Below are 26,461 nucleotides of genomic sequence, written 5' to 3' on the forward strand. Positions count from 1 at the left end.
AATCTCACTCATTAAATTCCCGTAGTGACTTCAATTTACTTACTTCTCAACCAGACAAAATAGTCTTTCCATATTTTATTAGGGCCCTACCATACTTTAAAAAAAAAACTCTGCACTTGGTCTTGTTCCTGTAGAAATAGTTCTAGTATCTTGAGTTTATCGTCCTGTTATCATTGTGGTGAACCTATGCTGTACTCTCCCTGCCCAATGTACCCAAAGATTGCATCATATTTTCTAATTGGCCTACTCATTTCTCTGTCCAAGTTGATCATCTCTGAAATACTGTGCCCTTTGGCCCCATTCATTACCCAAAAGATGATGAGGGAGTGATACGTTTACCACCCTAGAAACCTCTGATCATCCAGACCCTTCAGCATAGGATTTTTATCTCTTAAATAATTTTGTAAAACAACCATACCAATTGTATAGACACTGAGCAAAATCTTCTATGATTTGACTAAGTGATACTGCTGCAAAATTGTGTTGAGACTGTAGGACCTACCTGAGTCACCACTCTGATAACATGACAGTTCAAGTAAGTTTGTGTTTTTGGGAGAGGTTGATGCTATTTAGATAACGATATTAAAACCAACAAAAAAGCAATATGTAATTCCATTATTGTGACTGTTTGTTTAAAACTTCACCTTTGGTCAATCAAAGTTTGATTTATCAAGGAACAAACTGCAGGTTGAAAATTTATTTCAAAAGATATTTTCAGCAAATCTATTAATTCATCAACAAATGGTAACAGCAAATTTTACTTTTGGATCATTCTCTCCAAGCTAGTACAAATTCTCTATTTTCTCTTCATTATTTATTTTTCTTCCTTTCCTTCTGCGTATCCTGTTCCCTAACTACCATGCTTTGGTTCCACTGAATGCTATTGCTCATTACGTTGATCAATCTCAGTCTTGAAATTTTCACTTAGCCCAGCCTCAATTGTTTTTTGGGGGCATAGTTCCAGGTTTCCACTATTTGTGGTACAGCTTTCTGATGTCATCCCTGAATCACCACATGCTAATTTTAAGATGATGCCTCCTTATTCTGGACTCCACCTCACCACTGGAAATTATTTCTATCAGCTCCTCTGATAAAGGTTTAACACCACAATCTGATCGCCCTTTTATCCTTGACATCCAAAGGAGTACAAGCCTAGTCTATGGAGCCTGTCTTCATGATTTAAAATGTTCAACTCCCATTATCACCATGATGAATCTGCGCTGCATCTTTCAAGGCCAAGATATCCTTCCTGAGATGTATTGCCTAAATCATAATGTGGTACCCCAGATGGAGGCTAACAGGACATTGCACATCTATAATGTAACTTCCACCTATCAGTGTCACGATGCAGCTTTGTACTATAGCACCAAACTTGAGCGCTGTCAGAAAATTGTGCCCCTTCATTCAAGTCATTTATAAGCATAGTGCAAAGCTGAGGTCCAATACAGAATCCTAAATGTTTAAACTAATTTGACAGGAGGATGCAATATGGAGTGGAGGTAGAGTAGGAGGTGATGAACAGCCAAATACAGAAGAAAACCAAGTTAGTCTGAAAGGCAGAGTGAAGATAAGACACATTAAGGCACAAGGAAATATGCCAAGGCTGGATGGCATTGATTTTAATGCAAGGAGACAGTCTTCACATAAGACTGGGTGGATGTGTGTGTGCGTGCCTATGTCTAAACATAATATTCCATTAATAGGGAATTATACAGAGGGTTGAAAACAGTGGGACGCTAGAGTATAGAAAGTGAAGGGGGGTAAATAAAAAAACATTCGGAAAATGATGAGGGATTTTGAAAGAACACTGGAGGGCAAAATATGCAGAAATCCCAAGGTGTTTTATAAGTATGTTAAGGGAAAGAGGGTAATCAGGGAAAGAGTAGGGTCCATTAGACCCTAAAATGGCATGTGTGTGTGGAGCTTGAAGGTGCAAGTGAGGTTTTCAGCATCTGTTCACTATGGAGAAAGATGTTGTAGGTATAAAAATCAGGGAGAGGCATTGTGATAGAATTGAACAAGTTAGCATTGGGAGGGAGGAGTTTCTAAGCAGGCTTAAAAGTGGATAACTCTCCAGGCCCAGATAAGATATATCCCAGGCTACTGTGGGAGGAGATTGCAGGAATTTTAATGAAAGTTTTCAAATCCTCTCTGGCCACAGGAGAGGTGCCAGAGGACTATAGAATAGCTAATGTTCAAGAAATTATTCAAAAAGGGAGGTAGGGGTGCACAGGTAATTACAGGCCAGTGAGTCTAACCTTAGTGGTAGGGAGATTATCAGGGAAAAAAAAAGAGGGGCAGACTTAATCTCCATTTGGAGAGGCAAGGATTAATCAAGGGTGGCTTTGTCAGGGGGAGATCGTAGCTAACAAATTTAATAAAATTTTTCGAGGAGGTGACTGGGGATGTAGATGAGGGCAGTGCAGTTGATGTAATATGCGTAGACTTCAGTAAGGCTTTTGACAAAATCCAGCATGGGAGATTGGTCAAGAAGGTAAGAGCCCATGGAATCCAGGGCAATTTGGCCCAAAATTGGCTTAGTGGCAGGAGGTAGAGGTAATGGTCGAAGGTTGTTTCTGTGACTGGAAACCAGTGTCCAGCCTGTGTCCAGTGTTGTACCACAGGGATAGGTGCTGGTCATCTGTAAGTAAGTGTAAAGTCAGCATATGCCCAGATGACCATAGGCTGCTTTCCCCTTTGAGGGGGAGAGCTGACTGGTGATGATTACCGAAGGGTCACCACACCTCGGGTGAAGTGCAAGGTTGAGAAGGCTCGGTCTTCATGAATAACCTCTGCGGGTACGGGAATTGAACCCATGCTGTTGGCCTCGTTCTGTATCATGATCCAGCTGTCTAGCCAACTGAGCTAAACTGGCCGTTACTGATCTGGATTAATGATCTAGACCCAAAAGTAGGAGGTATGATCAGTAAGTTTGCAGATGTCACAAAAATTAGTGGTGTGGTAAATAACTAGGTAGAAAACCTTAGATTGCAGGACGATATAGATGGGCAAAATAGTGGAAAATGGAATTTAACCTTGAAAAGTGAGAGATGATGCATTTTGGAAGGACTAATCAGGCAAAGGCACAACGAACGGTCGGATGCCAGGAAATATAAAGCGACCTTGGGGTGCATGTCCATAGATTCTTGAATACAGCAGGAGAGGTAAACAAGGTAGTTAAGAAGGCATATGGGATACTTGCCTTTATTAATCAAGGCAATGAATATGATATTATGAGGTTATGATGGAGCTGTATAAAATACTGGTTAGGCCACAGCTAGAGTACTGTGTGCAGGTCTGGTTGCCACACCATAGAAAGGATGCGATTGCACTAGAGGGTGCAGAGGAGATTCACCAGGATGTTGCCTGGGCAGGAGCATTTCAGCCATGAAGAGAGGCTGGTTAGGCTGGGTTGTTTTCTTTAGAACAGAGAAGGCTGAGAGGGAAGCTGATTGAATTGTACAAAACTATGAGAGACATAGATAAGATCGATAGGAAGTAACTTTACCCCTTAGTAAAGGGGTAAATATCCAGGGGATATTAAGGTAAGGGACAGGAGACTTAGAGGGGATTTGAGGAAAAACGTTTTCACCCAGAGGGTGGTGGGAATCTGGTACTCACTGCCTGAAAGGGTGGTAGAGGTGGGAACCCTCGCAACATTTAAGAAGCATTTAGATGAGCACTTGAAATGCCATAGCACACAAGGAACAAGTGCTGGAAAATGGGATTAGATAGGTCTTTGATGGCCGGCACAGGCACGATTGGCTAAAGATCTTTTGGTGCTGTAAAACTCACAGGGTGGGAGCTATGAAAGCCTTGAATTTTGTTGCTGCATGTTATTTAGTGGGAGTGGATATTGTTAATGTTCGTTGAGTTAAGAGCCGAGGTTGAATTGCGAATTAGAAGTTGGGAAAGTTGCTGAGTCTGGGAGCTGGACCACAATAGTTAATGTTCAGTGCTGTGGCAGGAGGGCACAGTTGGAAATTTACTTGGGACGCTTTCAAGGACCTAAAATGTTGTGAGGAAAACTCTGTGGCTGGTGACCTGATGAAAGGAGGAGGAGGAGGAGTCCGGCAGCTTAGTGCCTGATTGAGCTGATCAGAGAAGGGATGTGAGTATTTGGGCCAGCGTGTGGGTATCTGATAGCGGTGAGAGGGCAAGCCAGCAGTCACGATGGTGGCCAGTGTAGTGAGAGGATGGGATGTGGTTCATCTTTCCAGGTTGATTTTTCTTCCTCCAAACCTAGCCTTGTCACACTGAGGGTGATTGTCTCATCTCAGCCTCTGTCTTGACTGATTTTGGCTGAGGCAATCTTACAGCTTCATGATCAATATTTTTCCTGTTATTTGGGGAAATTCTCAGTTATTATTTTAACTAAACAAAGCGAGGGAGGATGCACTGACTGGAGCTTAGGCATTTTCCCATAGGGAGTCAAAATTGGAAGAAAAAATTAGGAGCAGGAGTAGGTCATTTGATCTCATGAGCATGTACCACCATTTGATAAGATAATGGCTGATCTTATTGTGACCTCAACTCTACTCTCCCCTCTCTCGCTCTCTCTCTCTCTTCCCCCCCCCCCCCCCCCCCCCCCACCACCACCACCACCCATACCCTTTGACTCCCTTGTCAATCAAGAATCTATCTAAATCAGCATTAAAAAATATTCATTGATTCTGCCTGCATTACGTCCTGCGGTGTAGCCACCTGACTTGGCCACTTCCCAACTTAAAATGGAGAACTGCAAAGGCTGAAGGGAAATTCAGCCAACACAGGCAAAAATTAGCAGGCGCAAGTTACTGTGTATTAGACTCTGCAAAAACCCAGACAGCATCGATACAAGCAGCCATCTGCATAGTAATGTAGCAGCTATCTACATAGTAATGAGCAATCCCCGGGAACAATTGAAACATTTAAGGTAAACAAAGCCAAGCCAGACTCCTCGGCGCCAGCAGGAGACAACACAAAAGAGGTTAACGGACACTTAAAGACCGCCCAACGATCAGGGAACAGCTCCAGTATTGGAGAAATCGAACCAAGCGATTGGAACGAAGTCCAATCACTTGGAACTAGGTACGGGGTCCGCCCCGAAAGGCGGGAAGCCCCTGGGGACTATAAAGTAAAGCCCCCAAGTTCAAATCGTCCTTCTTGACAGGGTCACTCAGCAACGCGAAGCAACCCTTGACAGTGACCTGTCCGGCGGCCTCCAAAGAAGTAAGTCTCAAGTCAACGCTCGCTACGAGATAGGTGCTCCTAGCTACCAGTCTATACCAGCTTTTGAATCCTGCAGTTTCAGAACCCAAACGAAAGGCCATTTGTTCCCCTGACCTGGTGGGCCAGTCCGAAGCTAAGTATAGGCCTGTTAGTTATAGAAATAGCCTAGAAAGTAGACTTTATGCATGAGTAGCGATTTACTGTGTATAATAAATGTGCTTTGATTTGAATCTTACTAATTGGTGTGTTGAGTTATTGATCATTACTTGAACTTGAACCTCGTGGTGGTATAAAGATACCTGGCGACTCTAGAGCAAAGGTTATAAAACAGCCAATTGAACCAACAAAAAGTTAGCAACATATTACTGCCGACATCTGACGTGACCCGATCTAGAAGTGGCTTAACCACTCCGGGAGAACCCAAAATTTGAATTAGAAATCCAATTGGGAACAGGAAAAACCACAAGTGTTCTGATCAATCCTCATAATTCGGAAGTGTGTTAATGCATGTGTAACTAACAGGGCTATAAGGTAAACTGATAGATTTTTTGTTGCGACAAAACTGTCGAGAGTTTGTATTCAGGAAAACAGCGAAAGCCGTAGCCGTAATTACAGCACCGCCTTAGTACCCCTTGTTCAAAATTTTAAGAGACGTATTCAGAGAGGAAAGATGCAGGCAATGCAACGCCTCATGAATCCCGAAGAATTCATGGTCGCAGCGACCAGCAGTAGAGTAGGACAGCGTCCCGTTTGGGAAGAGGAAATCAGAAAGTACCTCATGTAACAATGAGGAAACAGGTCCTGGGAGTATAGGACATACTTCGTGGGAGAACCTGAGTGAGATTCACAAGAAGAGCTTAGGAAAAGCTCGCAAGCTGATGGCAATCGTGTCCTGTTTGGCACAATTGCGAGGCACAGAGGAGGTCGTTAGGATGCTCCGGAAAGAGATAGAAGGCATACATCGAATGAGCAAGGTCGATGTCAGTGAGGTAGAGAAAGAGAATGTAGAATTAACGAGGAAGTTAGCAGCAAAGGACAGGGAGGTGGATGATGCTAAGAGAGCACACCAGTCTTGTCCGGCGCACTTAAGCAGCTTCCAATCCCAGGACGAAAAGGCCTATCAACACGCGCAACATGCAGTCCTGGTATGAGAGGAAAACGAGAAGTAGGTAGAGGCATTGCAGAGGCAGTGTAGTGACCTGAAGGCAGCGTTAAGAGCACTCCATACTACCACCACGGAGCAAAGACAAAGCTCATTAGACCACGCAAAGTGCCGGAAGCAGATTGCAGAACTGCAATCTCTGCTTTCAGTTCAAAAAGGATTCCAGGAAACCTTTGGATCACAGCTAGATGAGGAAGACAGCCCTGATTGGGAAGAATTGAGTGAGACAGCACAGAGATATGTTCAGGGAACATGTGCGCAGGGAAAGCCCCAGAAGAGAAAAGCGCCCCAACCCCCCACAGAGCAGAACCCAGTCACCACCCACCGCACAGCCACATCGGATGACACAGAATTTCTGTACACCACCTCCTTAACAGTGACCCAATTACGGGACGCGTGTGATAAAATCAAACCGTTCCTCCCCACCTCAGACCCCCACCACTTATTTCCCAGAGTAAAACAGCAGGCTACCATGTACGGCCTGGATGAACAAGAGCAAGTAAAGCTCACAGTTTTGAGTTTAGACCCTTCGGTCGTAGCAGCCCTTCCCGACCCACAGAATGTAGGAGGAGACGCCCTTGCAGAAATGCATACCGCGATCCTGGATGCGATCGGGTATAACCGGGGTGACCCCGTAGATGGTCTCAATAAATGCAGGCAAAAGAAAACCAAGCACCCCACAGCGTTTGCTGGACGCTTGTGGATCCATTTCGCAGCAGTTTTCGGAGACTTAGACCGCGCCCATTTGTCCCCAGACAACATGGCCAAATGGACCCGCACCCTTATCTCCCATGCCACAGAAACAGGACAAAAAGTTTGTGCCAATTATGACCCCTCAGAGGAGGCTCATAATGAGAAATGGATTGTAAAAAGATTGTCCCGCGCCTGGGAGCAGTCTGTTCAAAACAAACCCACGAATAAAAATCCCGACGAACAGCAGGCAGAAGGAGACATACACACAGTTAAGGCGCACCAGAACCCTGCATGGGTAAATGAAGGCAAGAACAGCCCCCCACAAAAGTCACAGGAGTGTTACAACTGTGGACAGTTGGGACACTTTGCAAGAGAATGCAACGCCCCACAAAAGCAACAGAGAGCCCAGCAGAGAGGCACTCTAAATAAAACCAGGACGAAGCCAATACATAGCGTTAGCACCCGTAACTTCAGAGCAGACGGACACGAACGGAACGGACTGACGGTGTTCGGGCTCCCCCAGTTGGGTCTGCGACACCCTTTGGGATAGGTCCGGCCGACCAGTAGTTGCAGCAAAAATACAGGGACAGCCCATCGAGTTTCTCTGGGACACAGGAGAGTCCCGCACCACAATCAATTCCTCCACCATGTTTCAAAAGGACATGTGGCCTACTACAGCCACCATCACCCTCAGCGGCTTTACAGGCCACTCACAGCAGGGACACATCACAGCCCCTTTACCCATTCAAATCGGCAACATCACCACCAGGCACCCCATAGTTTTAGTCGATCTACCCCACAGAACAACACATTTTAGGCATAGATTTTATGAATTCCCACAACCTGTCCTTTGATCCAGTCAACCAATGTGTCTGGAAAATGGCAAAATCCGCAACGCTCGCCATAGGAGAATATGCAAACAAGATTAGCGTAGCAGGCGAACTTTGGTTTGACCCGACTACGATTAGCACGGACAAGCAGGTTAGGGCAGTTTTACAAAAGAACAGGACAGCATTCGTGACCCACAAACACGACTGTGGCCGGATGACTGGTTCCGTTCAAATCACAGGACCTGACCCTAGACCCCAAAAGCAATACGGATTTCCCCAAGAGGCAGAGGGAGAAATAACAAAAGTTATCGACAGCTTATTAGAGCAGGGCGTACTCAGATCAGTAGCCTCCACTAATAATGCCCCGATTTGGCCAGTGAGAAAGCCCGATGGATCACGGCGACTGACCATCGATTACCGGGAACTCAACAAAGTCACCCCCACAGCAGTCCCCACGGTAGCCACAAGTCCCGAGACCATGCTCAAACAGGGACTCAACTCACGCTACTTTACGGTTTTGAACGTCAGTAATGGATTCTGGTCCATTCCATTGGCAAAAGCATGCCAATACAAATTTGCCTTCACTTTTAAAAATCAGCAGTACACGTGGACATGCCTTCCACAAGGATTCCACAACTCCCCCTCCATTTTCCACCGACAGCTGGCAAATGGATTATCAAAATTTTCTCACCCCGAATGTCTGGTCCAGTATGTGGACGACCTATTACTGCAGACAGACACCAAGGCAGAACACATCGAGCTTCTGGCCGAACTCCTGGAACTCCTTCATTCAATTGGTTGTAAGGTAAACCCCAAAAAGGCCCAGATTTTGGAAAACAAGGTGATATATTTGGGTACAATTATCACACATGGTAATCGCGAGATCGAGCATAAAAGGATTGACTCGATTGCCAAATTGCCCCTTCCCCAGAATGTTTCAGCCCTCGGTCGTTTTTAGGACTGGTTGGCTACTGCTGAAACCACATTGACGGTTTCGCCAGCAAGGCAGCACCCCTCTCAGACCTCCCAAAGAAAGGAGCCCCCTGGGAATGGCTTCCGCAGCATACGGATACTGTGGACTGTTTGAAAAGAGCCCTCATAGCAGCCCTGGCACTACAAGTTCCAGACCCGCTTTCCCCCTACGCTATAGAGGGAGCAAGCACAGACCGCACCCTTTCGGCCGTGCTCCTCCAGGAACGGCACGAACAGTTAAGGCCCGTGGCTTACGCCTCCAGAGTCTTAGATGCTGTGGAGCAGGGATTTTCAGCCTGTGAAAGGCACCTGCTCGCAGTTTTTTGGGCAGTACAATATTTTTCATACATAACCGGACTGAACCCCATCACAATCCTGACGGAACACACCCCCACCCAACTTTTACTGGACGGACGACTTAAGGATGGTACAGTCAGTCAAATAAGAGCAGCCAGATGGACCCTTCTTTTGCAGGGACGGGACATCACCGTTAAAAGGACCAAGACCCACACTTTCTTAGCCGATAACCGTCAGTACCCAGGCACCCCCCACGAATGTGAAATCATCTCACCACACCACAACACAGGCCCCTTTATTGCGAAACCCCCCCCCAGAAAGATAGGCAGTTCACCCCAGAGCCCGCAGCACACAGACACGTGCAAACCCATAAGAATATATGTGGATGGATCTTCCACAATATTAGAAGGGAAGCGCATAACAGGATGCGGTATTTATGTTGAGGACGCGCAGGGACGCGCCCTAGAAGAAATCGCAATAAAACTTCCAGGACACTTAGACGCGCAGGCGGCAGAACTAGCAGCCGTGGCGTACATTGTAGAACACCCAGATTCCTTCCCCAGCCCAGCAGACATATACTCGGACAGTCTCTATGTCTGCAACAGCCTTACAGAATTCCTACCACTGTGGAAAGCAAGAGGATTTGTTTCCGCAGACGGAAAACCCCTCCCTTCAGCCCCATTGCTCCTTCACATTTTAGAAGACGCCCAGGGCAGGATGTTTGGAATAGTAAAGTTCGTAGTCACCACCGTTCCTCCCCCTCCCTGGAAATGTAAAAGCCAACGCACTGCAAAAGCAGGTTCCAGGCTGTTTAGCACAGGGCTAAATCGCTGGCTTTGAAAGCAGACCAAGACAGGCCAGCAGCATGGTTCAATTCCTGTAACAGCCACCCCGAACAGGCGCCGGAATGTGGCGACTCGGGGCTTTTCACAGTAACTTTATTTTGAAGCCTACTTGTGAAAATAAGCAATTTTCATTTCATTTCATCAGGCATGGATATTTTTGGACACCCCCCGAAAGTGCACCAGTGAATGCAGTTCATGTCTCGCAGACTAATATCGAGGATTTAGTGCAGGACCAGAAGCAGGATAACAATCTCAGGGAGATTTTGAAAGGAAAATTTACGGCATCTTATGATAGGTTTAAAAATGCTCTGACCACACATGACGGTGTGGTGTTAAAAGACACCCTTTATGTGGTTCCTGAACAGGACAGGAATCAGCTCATTTGTTTGTTCCATGACGGTCATGGACATCAGGGAATTGATCCCACTACAGCCCACCTCAGGCAGCTCTATTGGTGGCCAAGTTTAAAAGAAGACGTAACGCACTACGTTGAGAATTGCCTTATCTGTGCCCAGAACAATCCGGACAGATACGCCAAGAAAGCTCAACTTAGTCACACCCGCCCTGTTAATGGCCCCTGGACTAACCTCCAGATTGATTTTATAGGACCATTGCCCCCTTGCAGGAATGGTTATAAGTATGTACTCGTTGTGATAGACATGTTTACAAAATGGGTAGAGGCATTCCCATCCAGAACGAACACGGCAAAGACCACAGCTTAGATCTTAACCCACCACATCTTTACGAGATGGGGACTCCCCCGCAGCATTGAATCCGACCAAGGTTCACATTTTATGGGACGTGTCATGAAGAACGTCCTCACGATATTTGGCATTACCCAAAAATTCCACATCGCATACCACCCCTAGTCAAGTGGTATCGTGGAGCGCATGAATCGGACCCTAAAATCAACCCTGAGAAAAATGTTTTTGCGAAATACATTTTCAACATCTACAGGTTACACCCCACACACCCTCATGACCGGATGCCCCATGAAAGGCACAGAATTTTTATTGTGATTAGATTTGACCAGCCCCGAAGTGACGGCCCTCACACACGAGAAAGCAGTAGAACCACTGGTAGAGAATGTTAAAACGGCTCAGCTAGCAGCCGCAGTAAGATTAGGCACACGGAAGAAACAGAGCAAGGCCTGTTTCGATAGGACAGTACATGCGACTGAGTTCAGAGTAGGACAGCAAGTCATGCTCTCCATATACAACCCCAGCACATTCCTGTCACCGAAGTATTTGTGTCCGTACTCCATCGCGGACAAAGTAAGCCCCTCCGTGTACAAAATCAAGTTCCCCAACGGAAAGACTGCGTGGTTCCATATTAACCAACTTAAGGCATATGGACCACAGTCGAACCACGCACACCACATCATGCTCAACGCAGCAGACCACGCCCTGCCCACAGCCAACGTAACCCTACCCTCCCCCAACACGTCCAGCCCAACCACGGACTCAACCCTGACTCCACCCCTGAACTATACACTCCGCCCCGGAACGCCAACAGATTGCAGCAGTAGCGACTGTGACACAGACAATAGTCACAGCACGCCACCCTACTATCCCCATACATCAGGCCCCATACACCCTACTATCCCCATACACAGCGAATCTGACCACGATTCGAGTGATCCCTTCATGATCACTTTCCTAAACAAACCCCAACACCGACCTACAATGACGACCCCAACTCCATTCCAACAGAATTGGACACATCCTTTTGGCACCGGGACAATTCATTCAGACTCGTCCAGAATGACGAGATGGATCCCAAATCGCACCATGCAGCCCTATCCGCCCTTATACACTCGAGAGTTTGGCATCCGGGAGAAGATGACGACTTTGAGTCTGACTCCCAAAATGAGAACCCCTTTGCGACCCTGTTCGCAACCGATAACTGAGGTGTCCAGATGATGTTTTAAAAAGGGACCACTTGGGAGAAAACGGTGTCCTTTCTGATGGAACCTGCAGCATGTTTAATGTTGTTTGTAGTGGTATTGTTAAATGTTGTTCGTCAGATTGGAAAAAAAATTTCACGGCCCCACACCACCACCCTTCTGACATTCCACTGGCAGTCAGAGAAACTAGTTAGTCCCGGACGCTAGTTCAGAGGAACTAGTTTGTCCACAGAGACTTGTTAATGTCCCAGACGCCAGTTCAGAGGAACTCGGCTGTCGACAGAAACACAGACCCCCGTTCGTAACTGCCCTTCTGGTTCGAAGGAAGAACCAATACGGCAACCCCCCACGATGACTACATTTCTTGCCCGTTCTTGTCGGTTGCTCAGGCAGTGGAGAAACGGCATTGGGACCCACCCTGCCTGGGAACCCCGCCTCTGGTCAGCTACGCTCGGGTAGAGAGCACACGGCATTGGTCGCCGTCCTACCCGGGATTCCATCCAAATCTTACCCGTCGCGGCCCATATGCACCTCATTTCGGCAATTTTCGTTCAAAAAGTTTTGTTTTTGTTTTCAGGTGACCCTTAGGTTGCCAACCCTACGCTATTTACATCCTCAAACATTTGGATGTTAAATCGCACAGTCTGCGAGACGGCTCGCACTGTTTCAGTATTTTTAAATGTGTCTTGTACAGAATATTCATTTTTTTAAAAACAAAATTAAAAAATGAGGGAGTCACACATGGTGACAAATTGTAAAGGGAGAATTGGCACTGAAGGACAAACACACTAACAGATGAGATATTAAACCAAGATAGTAACAGACACTATGCTTTATCCCACAGAACCCCAGAAGCTCCAGGAAAAGAGACAAAACGAAGCGAAGAGAAAGAAGAACCATGAGAACATCCTCTGTGTTGCTCATCACCCTAATGAACATTTGGTTGCGCACGAATGTGAACCCCCTGACCCCAACCCAACCCCAGCCGTTAATGATTCACTTCCCCATAGTACCCAGAGCCCAGTCACAAGCGACACCACACCATCTTGGTGTGACAGGTTTATAACCTGGTACTCCCTGTCCTACTTAATAGAATCCCTACTAGTATTGGCGATACTCTGCTGCATCGTGCAGACTATTTGTCTGAGGAAATGGCGTAGGAGAGCCTACTACGCTCGCACCCAGGTATATAGGATAAGATCCCCTATTTTTGGTTATGACCAGACCCCCGACCCCCACGATCTATAATAAAGGACATCCGTTTGCGTTTTTTTTGTGAATAAAGAAATGTGTTTCATGAGCGATTGTACAATCCTGAGCTTGACTGCCAAGCCAGGAAAAATGTGAATAATGCTGCTATGATTTTGTTTGTATCATTAAGGAAGTTAGTATGATTGAATGTTTGAGTGAGTGTAGTTTAGTGAGGACAGTTAGAGGTACCGTTTTTCTTATTTTGTAATGCAGGTCCCTGTTTTGACAGAGCGCCACTTAGAATTGTCAGTTAAACGTTTTCTTGCATAGTTATGGTCAGTGTCGAGGCCATAGAAGAGTACTCGCCGGGTCAGGGAATGAAGACAACGCAGTTATGTGATCCTTCACGCTTCGCGTTAGGATCATAAGGAGGGTGTGTAGCCACCTGAGTTGGCCACTTCCCGACTTAAAATGGAGAACCGCAAAGGCTGAAGGGCAATTCAGCCAACACAGGCAAAAACTAGCAGGCGCAAGTTACTGTGTATTAGACTCTGCAAAAACCCAGACAGCATCGATACAAGCAGCCATCTGCATAGTAATGTAGCAGCCATCTACATAGTAATGAGCGATCCCCGGGAACAATTGAAACATTTAAGGTAAACAAAGCCAGGCCAGACTCCTCGCGCCAGCAGGAGCCAACACAAAAGAGGTTAACGGACACTTAAAGACCGCCCAACGATCAGGGAACAGCTCCAGTATTGGAGAAATCAAACCAAGCGATTGGAACAAAGTCACTTGGAACCAGGTACGGGGTCCACCCCGAAAGGCGAGAAGCCCCTGGGGACTATAAAGTAAAGCCCCCAAGTTCAAATCGTCCTTCTTGACAGGGTCACTCAGCAACGCGAAGCAACCTTTGACAGTGACCTGTCCGGCGGCCTCCAAAGAAGTAAGTCTCAAGTCAACGCTCGCTACGAGATAGGCGCTCCTAGCTACCAGTCTATACCAGCTTTTGAATCCAGCAGTTTCAGAACCCGAACGAAAGGCCATTTGTTCCCCATACCTGGTGGGCCAGTCCGAAGCTAAGTATAGGCCTGTTAGTGAGAGAAATAGCCTAGAAAGTAGACTTTATGCATGAGTAGCGATTTACTGTGTATAATAAATGTGCTTTGATTTGACTCTTACTAATTGGTGTGTTGAGTTATTGATCATTACTTGAACTTGAACCTCGTGGCGGTATCATAAAGATACCTGGCGACTCTAGAGCAAAGGGTATAAAACAGAGCCAATTGAACCAACCAAAAGTTAGCAATAGTGGAAGAAAATTCCACAGACTGATGACCCTCAGAGAGAAAATAAATTCTTGTTTCCACCTTAAATGGAAGCCCTTTATTTTTAAACGGTAACCCCAGGTTTTAGCCTCGCCCACAACGGCAGTTTCCACCCTATCAAGTCCCCAGGATCTTGTATGTTTCAATAAGATAACCTCTCATTCACCTCAACGCCTATGGACATTGGTCCAACCTTTCCTCGTAAAATAACCTTCGTCCCAGGAATCAGGCGAGTGAACTTTCTCGTACTGCTTCCAATGCAATTATATCTTTGAACAAGAGGACCAAAACTGTACACAGCACTCCAGCTGTGGTCTCGCCAAAATCCTGTACAACTATAGCTGAACATCCCTACTTTTACATTCCGTTCCCATTGAAATAAACAACAAGATTCCATTTGACTTCTTAATCACTTGCTATACCTACATACTAACGTTTTATGATTCCTGTACCAGGACACCCTGATCCCTCTGTATCTTAGAGTTCTGAAATCTTTCTCAGTTTAAATAATATTGCTTTTCTATTATTCCTGCTGAAGTGGACAAGCTCACATTTTCTCACGTTATGTTCCACCTGCCAACTCACTTAACCTACCTATAATCCTTTGCAGACTCCTTGGGCGAGATTCTCCACTCCCGCGCCGGTTGGGAGAATCGCCTGGGCTGCCAAAATTTCCCGGGACGCCGGTCCGACGCGATTCTCCCAAGCGGCGGGAACGGCCCCGTCGAGTTCCGCAGGCCGCAGGCTGGAGAATCGCCGGAGACACCCAAAATGGCGATTCTCCGGTACCCCCGTTATTCTCAGGCCCGGATGGGCCGAGCGGCCAGGCCAAAACGGCGGGTTCCCCCCGACGCCGTCCACACCTGGTCGCTGCCGTCGGGAACAGCGCGGGAACGCTGGGGGGGGGGGGGGGGTACCTCAAATGTGGCATGGCCCGCGATCTCTGAAGGAGGACCTCCTTCCTTCCGCGGCCCCGCAAAATCCGTCCGCCATCTTCTTGCGGGGCGGACTCAGAGAGGACGGCAACCACGCATGCGCGGGTGACGCCAGTTATGCGGCGCCGGCCGCGTCATCTATGCGACGCCGCCTTTACACGGCGACAAGGCCTGGCGCGTGTAGATGGCGCGGCCCCGTTCCTAGCCCATTGTCGGGGCCTGAATCGGTCGGGATCGGGGCCACTTCGCGCCGTTGTGAACCTCGACGGCGTGGGCACTTCGGCGCGGAAGTGGAGAATCCCGCCGCATATCTCCTCTTCACAACTTACTCTCCTTTCCTTTGTGTCATCAGCAAATTTAGCACCCTTACATTCTGTCCCTTCACCAAAGTCATTGATATAAATTGTAAATAGTAGAGGTCCCATCACTAATCCCTGTGACATTCCACTGGTTACACCTTGCCAATTTGAAAATGACCTATTTATACCTACTCTCTGCTTCCTGTTAGCTAATCAACCCTATATCCATGCTAATATGTTGCATCCTACACCACAGGCTCTTATTTTGTGCAGTAACCTTTGATATGACCCTTGTTAAAATGTCTTTTGGAAAACCAAAGTGCCTGGCTGTAATCTCCTTAAAAATAGATTCTAGCAGTTTCACAATGACAGATGTTCGACTAACTGGTCTGAACTTTCCTGCTTTCTGCCTCCCTAAGTTAGTTAGGAAGAATAGTTAAACGGTTTCCTCATTTAAGGGTGGACTATGAGACAAATGGGTAGAAATCAAAGGAGAACATGCCAGAGGAGTAGGAAGAGAGACAATAACAACTTGGATTTGATAGTGAGATGGCTTCATAGTGGTATTGTCACTTGACTAGTAATCCAGAGGCTCAGGCTAATGCTCTGGGGACATAGGTTTAAATCCCATCATGACAGGTTGTGCAATTCAAATTCAATGAATAAATCTGTAATATAAAGCTAATATCAGTAATGGTGACCATGACAACTATTGTTGACAGTTGTAAAAACCCATCAAATTCATTTCTGAGAAGGAAATATGCTACTTATCCAGTCTAGCCTGCTTGTGACTCCAGACCCACAGCAATGTGGTTGACTTTTAACTGCCCTCTGAAATGGCTCAGTAAGCCACTCAATTCAAGGACAATTGGGGATGATAAAAATGCAGGTCTTGCCAGTGATGCTCCCATCAGACGGAAGAATGAAGAGGGAAAAATGGTTCCTTTAAAGAAAAGGTTTCCAAGTTTTTCACAGGAAATGTATGTAAAAACTAAATGGACATCTTTGGGAGTATCGAATCAAACTCAGTTTGATAGTTGCAGGCTTTTTGTGGTTGTTCAATGAGTTATATCTAAGTTCAACAATCTTCCTGTTTTCATGGGAAAGTTTATCATGGGAGCTAAATCTGGCCATAGACACCCGGATGGATGGTCAGCTCTCTGCCCATGGTTACATGGATGGTCAGCTATCTGGCCAGGTTACCCAGATGGTCAGCTATCTGGCCATGGTTACCTGGATGGTCAACTATATGGCTATGGTTACCTGGGTGGTCAGCTTTCTGGCTATAGTTGGCCAGATGGCCAGCTATCTGGCCATGGTTACCTGGATGGTCAGCTATCTGGCTATGATTACCTAGATGGTCAGCTGTCTGGCTATGGTTACCTGGATGGTCAGCTATCTGACTATGGTTACACGAATGGTCAGCTATTAGGCTATGCTTACCCAGATGGCCAGCTATCTGGCTATGGTTAGGTCAGCTTTCTGGCTATGGTTACCCAGATGGTCAGCTTTCTGGCCGTGGGTACCCAGGTGGTCAGCTGTCTAGGCATTCTTGCCCAGATGGTCAACCTTCTGGCTATGGTTGCCAGAATGGTCAGCTGTCTGGCCATGGTTAGCTGGATGGTCAGCTTTATGGCCATGGTTACCCAGATAGCCAGCTATCTGGTTATGGCTACCTGAAATGTCAGCTATCCAGCTATGGTCACGTGAAATGTCAGCTATCTAATAATCGCTTATTGTCACAAGTAGGCTTCAATGAAGTTACTGTGAAAAGCCCCTAGTCGCCACTTTCTGGCGCCTGTTCGGGGAGGCCGGTATGGGAATTGAACCCACGCTGCTGGCCTTGTTCTGCATTACAAGCCAGCTGCTTAGCCCACTGTGCTAAACCAGCCCCTCTAGCTATGGTTACCTGGAATGTCAGCTATCTAGGTATTGCTACCGGGAATGCCAGCTATCTAGGTATTGTTACCTCGATGGTCAGCTATCTAGCCCTGGTTACCTGGGTGGCCAGCTAGGAAACTCGAGGAACTTGGATAAATTTCTAACTTTTTAGTACTGCAGTTCCCTGACTGGCCTGTTGTATTGCTGTTAGCAGGTTTAGTTTGGAGCAAGGTTGGAGACATTGTGCATCAGCTCTTAAAATGAGCCATCCTTGTAATTGTGGCCAAGATAGCACAGAACTTCGGGCTCTAAATGCAGGTCGTACAATTCATCCTGCAAAGCATTTTGAAAAGTTTTGCTGATGGAGAAGATGCCATGAAAATGCAAGTATTTCGTTTGTAGACTCGTTAACTGGAGATGTGTAACTTTTTTATAGCACTATAAAGCATTGGTCCTCTGATCATCATGGGCCAGCTATCAGTGAAAGCAATAGTGGGCATAATGCAGCAGTCGCTGTACATGACAAGCCTTAGCTGCACAGAGCGTTCTTGATTCTTCCTGACACGTTTTTATTGTAATGCTGCTGATGTTAAAATACAAAATGTAGTGTTACCATGATTAGCTGGTTCTCGTCTAATATTGAACTTGTTAGATGTGTAGAACTGTTGCAACTTATCTCCTTGTGGTTGGCTGAAATCCAGCAAAGGTTTCCAAAGTGGTCGTAGTGACTGACAATTACACTGATAGAAACACCAATTGAAGCCCCTGCTGTTCACGCCTCCTCTATCCAGTGAGGCTGAACAAGCAGGCAGCGCAGCACACATTTCAATTTATCTTGGAAACAAGCAATGCGATCCATAAGAACTATTTTCTTTTTTTTTAAATTATTTTTATTCAGGTTTTTAATCGAAATAAATTTTTTACATAACCATTAACGACATTTAACAAAACAAGGTGAATGTTAACATTATATTAAAAAAACAGAATATGCAGTAAGTGAACTCCCCCCCTCCCCCGGATTGCTGCTGCTGACATTTTAATGCTCTCCTAGAAAGTCGAGGAACGGCTGCCACCCCCGAGAGAACCCCATCATGGACCCTCAAGGCAAACTTTATTTTCTCAAGACTGAGAAACCCAGCCATGTCACCAACCCAGGTCTCCACACTCGGGAGTTTCGAGTCTCTCCACATTAAAAGGATCCGTCTCCGGGCTACCAGGGAGGCAAAGGCCAAAACCTCGGCCTCTTTCGCTTCCTGAACCCCCGGATCGCCTGACACACCAAAGATCCCTATCTCTGGACCCGGCACCACCCGCGTGTTTAGGATCTTGGACATTGCCTTAGCGGAATCCCTGCCAGAATCCTTTGAGAGCCGGACATGCCCAGAACATGTGGACATGGTTCGTTGGGCTTCCCGCACATCTCGCACATCTATCCTCAACCCCAAAGAACTTGCTCATTCTCGCTGCCGTCATGTGTGCCCTATGGACCACCTTAAACTGAATTAAGCTAAGCCTGGCACATGAGGAATTAAACCCTGCTTAGGGCATCAGCCCACAGTCCCGCATCCAGCTCCCTGCCTAGCTCCTCCTCCCACTTACCCTTAGGTTCCACCACTGGGGCTTCCTCCACCTCCTGTAGTTCTTGGGAGATGTCCGACACCTTCCCCTCCCCTACCCAGGTGCCAGAGACCACCCTATCCTGTATCCTACGTGGGGGTAGCAACGGAAATGCCACCACCTGTTTTTTTAGAAAGGAGCGTACCTGAAGGTATCTGAAGGCATTTCCAGGGGGCAGATTAAATGTCTCCTCCAGCGCCTTCAGCTGGGAAAAGTCCCGTCTATGAACAGGTTCCCCATCCTTTTACTACCTGCCCTATGCCAGCTTTGAAACCCTCCGTCTATCTTGCCTGGAACAAATCTGTGATTGTTGCGTATCAGGGTCTACACTGAGGCTCCTTCCACCTTCCTGTGCCGTCTCCACTGACCCCAGATCTTTAGTGCCGCCGCCACCACTGGACTTGAGGAGGAGCGCCGGCGAGAACGGCAGAGGTGCTGTTACGAGTGCTCCTAAGCTGATGCCTTTGCACGACGCTGCCTCAAACCGCTCCCACGTCGATCCCACCCCAATACCCATTTCCTAATCATGGCTATATTAGCCGTCCAGTAGAAGCTGCAAAAATCCGACTGCGCCAGCCACCCCCCCCGACTGCGCTCTAGAAACAGTCTCTTTACTTGCGGGGTCTTATTTGCCCATACAAATCCCGAAATGATCTTGTTCACCCGCTTAAAAAACGGTCTTCAGGATGAAGATGGGAAGGCACTGGAAGACAACCGAAAATCTGGGGAGGACCTTCATCTTAACGGCCTGCACCCTCCCCGCTCGAGAAAGCGGGAGCATGTCTCACCTTTTAAAGTCCCCCTCCATCTGCTCTACCAGCCGGGATAAGTTAAGCTTATGCAGGGCATCCCAGTTTTGATCCACCTGTATGCCTAGGTACCGGAAGCTCTCCCAGTCTCTTCTCCTGCCCTTTAGCTTGGATCACGAACATCTCGCTTTTCCCCTCGTTTAGTTTGTACCCCGAAAAGTTACCGAAGTCCCTCAGAATCTGCATGACCTCCCTCATCCCCTCTAGTGGGTCCGAAATATACAAGAGCAGATTATCCGCGTAGAGCGAGACCCATGCTCTTCCCTCTCACCCCCCCGAACCCACCCCTGCCAGTTCTTTGAAGCCTTTAGCGCTATGGCCAACGGCTCTATTGCAAGGGCAAATAGTAACGGGAAGAGGGGGCACCCCTGCCTCGTCCCTCGGTGCAATCACAATACTGCGACCTCAGCCGGTTCGTGCATACACTTGCTACGGGGGCCTGATAAAGTAGTTTGACCCACCCTATGAATCCATCACCGATTCCAAACCTTCTTAACGTTTCCCACAGGTAATCCCATTCCACCCGGTCAAAGACTTTCCCTGCATCCATCGCAGCCACTACTTCTGCCTCCCCTCCTTCTGAGGGCATCATAATAAAGTTTAGGAGCCTCCGTACATTGGTGTTCAGTTGCCTGCCCTTAACAAAGCCTGTCTGATCCTCCCCTATCACCCCTGGGACACAGTCCTTTATTCTAGTGGCCAAAACCTTGGCCAGTAATTTGACATCTATGTTCAAAAGTGATATTGGCCTGTTGGACCCACATTGTAGCGGATATTTCTCCCGTTTGAGAATGAGTGAGATCGAGGCCTGTGACATTGTTGGGGGGAGGATTCCTCTCTCTTTAGCCTCGTTAAAGGTCCTTAGCAGGAGTGGACTCAACAGTTCCGAAAATTTCTTGTAGAATTCTACAGGATAGCCGTCCGGCCCCCGGGGCCTTGCCCGACTGCATACTCTCTAGGCCCTTAACAATCGCCTCCAAGTCTATCGGGGCATCCAGTCCTTCCACCAGATCCTCTTCCACCTTTGGAATCCTGAATTGGTCCATGAATTACTTCATCACTTCCCCTCCCGCCGGGGGTTGACTCGTACAGCTTACAATAAAACTCCTTAAAGACTTTGTTCACCTCCTCTGGGTCCAAGTCCGTGTTACCTTCCTTATCCCTAACTCCCCCAATTTCCCTGGCCACCTCTCTCCTACGAAGTTGGTGCGCCAGCATTCTAATCGCTTTCTCCCCATACTCTTAGACTGCCCCTTTTACCTTCCTCAGTTGTGCTACCACTTTCCCTGTGGTCAGCAGATCAAACTCCGCCTGCAGTCTCCGGCGCTCCTTCAGTAGCCCCGTCTCGGGGATCTCCGCGTAGCTCCTGTCTACTCTGAGTATCTCCTCTACTAGCCTCTCTCTCTGCTCTGTCTTCTCCCTATGGGATCTGATAGAAATTAACTCCCCTCTGATAATTGCTTTCAGAGCCTCCCAAACCGTGGTCGCTGTTACCTCTCCCGTATCATTTGTTTCCAAGTAGTTTTGGATGTTCCTATTTATCCACCCACAAACCTCGTCATCCGCTAGCAGTCCCACATCTAGCCTCCAGAATGGGTGCTGCCCTCTCTCTTCACCAAGTCGCAAGTCCACCCAGTGCGGAGCATGGTCAGAGACTGCAATGGCCGAGTACTCCGTCCCCTCCACCCTTGGGATTAACGCCCTGCTCACAAAAAAAAAATCTATATGAGAATAAACTTTGTGAACATGGGAGAAAAAAGAAAACTCCTTCGCTCTCGGCCGAGCGAATCTCCATGGGTCTACGCCCTCCACCTGTTCCATGAAACCCCTCAGTTCCTTAGCCGCTGCCGGTCGCTTTCCTGACCTGGACTTTGACTGGTCCAATACAGGGTCAATGACTATGTTAAAGTCACCCCCCCATGATCAAATTATGTGAGTCTAAGTCCGGGATTTTACCCAGTTTGCGACTTATGAATTCCACATCATCCCAGTTCGGGGCGTAGACGTTCACTAACACCACCCACGTCCCCTGCAGCTTTCCACTCACCATTATGTATCTGCCCCCTTTGTCAGCCACAATATTCCCTGCCTTGAATGCCACCTGTTTACTGACCAGAATTGCTACCCCTCTGTTCCTTGAATCCAGCCCCGAATGGAACACCTGGCCCACCCACCCCTTTCTCAATCTTGTTTGATCTGCGAGTTTTAAATGAGTCTCCTGTAGCATGGCTACGGCTGCCTTTAACACCTTTAGGTGCGAGAACATGTGAGCCCTCTTGAGCGTCCCATTCAGACCCCTCACATTCCACGTGATCAGCCTGGAGGGGGGTAACCCCCCCCCCCCACCCCCACCGACTAGCCATCCCCCGTTTTCAGCCAACCACGAGCCCGCGCCCCCCGCTTACTCGAGCCCTCCCACTGGAGGCCCCCCCGACTCTCCATCTGTTCCCCAAAGTTGTGTCCTCTTCTGTCAGCAAAACAGCATTCCCCCACCCCCCCATCCCCCCCCAGCAACCCCACGATCTCAATCCCCCAAGTCAAGCACCAGCTTAACACTAATTCTCCCCCATTACACTTCCGTGAGTCAGCTGACCCATGCTGACACCGGACGCTCCCACCTCTGTCTCCAATGATCCTGTTGCCTCGTTATTCGGGCTCCTCTCTTCCCATGGAAAGCCCAATTTAACTGCCTTTACAGCCCCCCCAAAGAAGCCCCCCCCCCCCCCCCCCCCCTCCCAGTGAAACAAGAAACAAACCCCGGGTGTGAACCCGGCCCCATAGAAGAAACGGCTCCAGATGACTGAAGAGCAGCCCTAAGTATAGGGCCACTCTCCCCCCTCTGTGGCTGAGCTCCGTAAAAGCAGAGAGCATGGCCAGAGAAACCGGGAACAAAAAGGGAAACATAGCTCCCTCCAGCCACCTCAAGCATTTAACATGACTCACAATCTTATGTTAGGACAACATCATGTTACACATCCCCACCAGAGCGTTTCATCTAAATGTAGCTGTCCTTTAGCTCGATCCAACTTTTCCTGTTTAATAAATGTCCACGCCTCGTCCAGTGTATCGAAGTAGTAATGCCGGTCATGACAGGTGACCCAAAGCTTCGCCGGATGCAGCAGCCGAACTTCACCCCTTTGTTGTGGAGGGCCGTCTTAGCACGGTTGAATCCAGCGTGCCTCTTGGCCAGTTCTGCTCCCAGGTCCTGGTATATGTGAATTACACTGTTCTTCCACTTGCTGCTCCGCTCCTTTTTGGCCCAACGCAAGACACGTTCCTCGTCTGAGAAGCGGTGAAATCTTACCACCATAGCCCTCGGCGGTTCGTTAGTCTTGGGCTTCTTTGCAAGGACTCTGTGCGCCCCGTTCAGTTCCAGAAGCCGAGGGAATGCCCCCGTCCCCATCAGAGTCCCCAGCAATGTGGTCACAAATGCACTCGCGTCCGACCCCTCAGGGAGGCCCAAAATTCGCAGGTTTTGTCTCCGGGACCTGTTTTCAAGATTTTTCAATCTCTCCTGCCATCTCTTTTTAAAAAAAATATTTTATTGAAAATTTTTGGCCAACCATCACAGTACATTGTGTATCCTTTACACAGTAATATAACAATATAAATAACAATGGCCAGTTTTATAAACAAGAAATAAATAATATATAAACAAAAACAAAAACAAAACTAAATGGCAACTGCCTTGTCCCAGATAAATATTCTCCAAAAATATGTTTTAACAGTCCAATATACAATTATCCACAACAACAACCCACACATATTATACTTATATATTAATATCCCTGAGAATCCCCCTGGTTCCTCCCCCCCCCCTGGGCTGCTGCTGCTGTCTTCTTCTTTTCTATTCCCTCTATCTTTCTGTGAGTTATTCGACGAACGGTTGCCACCGCCTGGTGAACCCTTGAGCCGATCCCCTTAGGACGAACTTAATCCGTTCCAGCTTTATAAACCCTGCCATGTCATTTATCCAGGTCTCCACACCCGGGGGCTTGGCTTCCTTCCACATCAACAGTATCCTGCGCCGGGCTACGAGGGACGCAAAGGCCAAAACATCAGCCTCTCTCGCCTCCTGCACTCCCGGCTCTTCTGCAACCCCAAATATAGCCAACCCCCAGCTTGGTTCGACCTGGACCCCCACTACCTTCGAAAGCACCTTTGTCACGCCCACCCAAAACCCCTGTAGTGCCGGACATGACCAGAACATGTGGGTGTGATTCGCTGGGCTTTTCGAGCATCTCGCACACCTATCCTCTACTCCAAAAAATTTGCTAAGCCGTGTTCCAGTCATATGCGCCCTGTGTAACACCTTAAATTGTATCAGGCTTAGCCTGGCACACGAGGACGATGAGTTTACCCTACTTAGGGCATCAGCCCACAGCCCCTCCTCAATCTCCTCCCCCAGCTCTTCTTCCCATTTCCCTTTCAGCTCATCGACCATAATCTCCCCCTCGTCTCTCATCTCCCTATATATGTCTGACACCTTACCGTCCCCCACCCATGTCTTTGAGATCACTCTGTCCTGCACCTCCTGCATCGGGAGCTGCGGGAATTCCCTCACCTGTTGCCTCGTAAAAGCCCTCAGTTGCATATACCGGAATGCATTCCCTTGGGGCAACCCATATTTTTCGGTCAGCGCTCCCAGACTTGCAAACGTCCCATCTACAAACAGATCTCTCAATTGTGTTACTCCTGCTCTTTGCCATGTTCCAAATCCCCCATCCATTCTCCCCGGAGCAAACCTACGATTATTTCTTATCGGGGACCACACCGAGGCTCCCGTCTTTCCCCTATGCCGTCTCCATTGCCCCCAAATGTTCAGAGTAGCCACCACCACCGGGCTTGTGGTGTATTTCTTCGGTGAGAACGGCAACGGCGCCGTCACCATGGCTTGTAGGCAAGTCCCCCTACAGGACGCCTTCTCCAATCTCTTCCACGCCGCTCCCTCCTCTTCTCCCATCCACTTACATACCATTGAGATGTTGGCGGCCCAGTAGTACTCACTCAGGCTCGGTAGCGCCAGCCCCCCCCTATCCCTACTACGCTGCAAAAATCCCTTCCTCACTCTCGGGGTCTTCCCGGCCCACACAAAACTCATGATACTCTTCTCAATCCTTTTGAAAAAAGCCTTCGTGATCACCACCGGGAGGCACTGAAACACAAAGAGGAATCTCGGGAGGACCACCATTTTAACCGCTTGTACCCTCCCTGCCAGTGACAGGGATACCATGTCCCATCTCTTGAAGTCCTCCTCCATCTGTTCCACCAACCGCGTTAAGTTTAACCTATGCAATGTACCCCAATTCTTGGCTATCTGGATCCCCAAGTAGCGAAAGTCCCTTGTTACCTTCCTCAGCGGTAAGTCCTCTATTTCTCTGCTCTGCTCCCCTGGATGCACCACAAACAGCTCACTTTTCCCCATGTTCAGCTTATAGCCTGAAAATTCTCCAAACTCCCCAAGTATCGGCATTATCTCTGGCATCCCCTCCGCCGGGTCCGCCACTTACACCAATAAATTGTCCGCGTAAAGAGATACCCGGTGTTCCTCTCCTCCCCTGAGTACTCCCCTCCACTTCCTGGAACCCCTCAATGCTATTGCCAGGGGCTCAATCGCCAGTGCAAACAATAATGGGGACAGAGGACATCCCTGCCTCGTCCCTCTATGGAGACGAAAATACGCAGACCCCCGTCCATTCGTGACCACGCTCGCCATCGGGGCCCTATACAGCAGCTGTACCCATCTAATATACTCATCTCCAAAGCCAAATCTCCTCAACACCTCCCACAAATAATCCCACTCCACTCTATCAAATGCTTTCTCGGCATCCATCGCCACCACTATCTCCGCTTCCCCCTCTGGTGGGGGCATCATCATTACCCCTAGCAGCCTCCGTATATTCGTATTCAGCTGTCTCCCCTTCACAAACCCAGTTTGGTCCTCATGGACTACCCCCGGGACACACTCCTCTATCCTCATTGCCATTACCTTGACCAGAATCTTAGCGTCTACATTTAGGAGGGAAATAGGTCTATAGGACCCGCATTGCAGCGGGTCTTTTTCCTTCTTTAGGAGAAGCGATATCGTTGCCTCTGACATAGTCGGGGGCAGCTGTCCCCTTTCCTTCGCCTCATTAAAGGTTCTCATCAGTAGCGGGGCAAGCAAGTCCACATATTTCCTATAAAATTCGACTGGAAATCCATCCGGTCCCGGAGCCTTTCCCGCCTGCATACTCCTAATTCCTTTCACTACTTCCTCTGTCTCGATCTGTGCTCCCAGTCCCACCCTCTCCTGCTCCTCCACCTTAGGAAATTCCAGCCGGTCCAGGAAGCACATCATTCTGTCCTTCCCATCCGGGGGCTGAGCTTCGTATAATCTTTTATAGAATGCCTTGAACACTTCATTCACTCTCTCCGCTCCCCGCTCTATCTCTCCTTCCTCATCCCTCACTCCCCCTATTTCCCTCGCTGCTCCCCTTTTCCTC

At 48.0% G+C, this 26,461-nt stretch overlaps 1 protein-coding gene across 2 annotated transcripts in view; it reads left to right on the forward strand.

The window, feature by feature from the left end:
- Positions 1-26,461, forward strand: part of galnt11 (UDP-N-acetyl-alpha-D-galactosamine:polypeptide N-acetylgalactosaminyltransferase 11 (GalNAc-T11)) — a 375,834-nt gene that overhangs the window by 1,264 nt on the left and 348,109 nt on the right. The gene's annotated exons all lie outside the window — the stretch shown is intronic.

The sequence above is a fragment of the Scyliorhinus torazame genome, chromosome 6, assembly GCF_047496885.1.
Source record: "Scyliorhinus torazame isolate Kashiwa2021f chromosome 6, sScyTor2.1, whole genome shotgun sequence".
Lineage (NCBI taxonomy): Eukaryota > Metazoa > Chordata > Chondrichthyes > Carcharhiniformes > Scyliorhinidae > Scyliorhinus > Scyliorhinus torazame.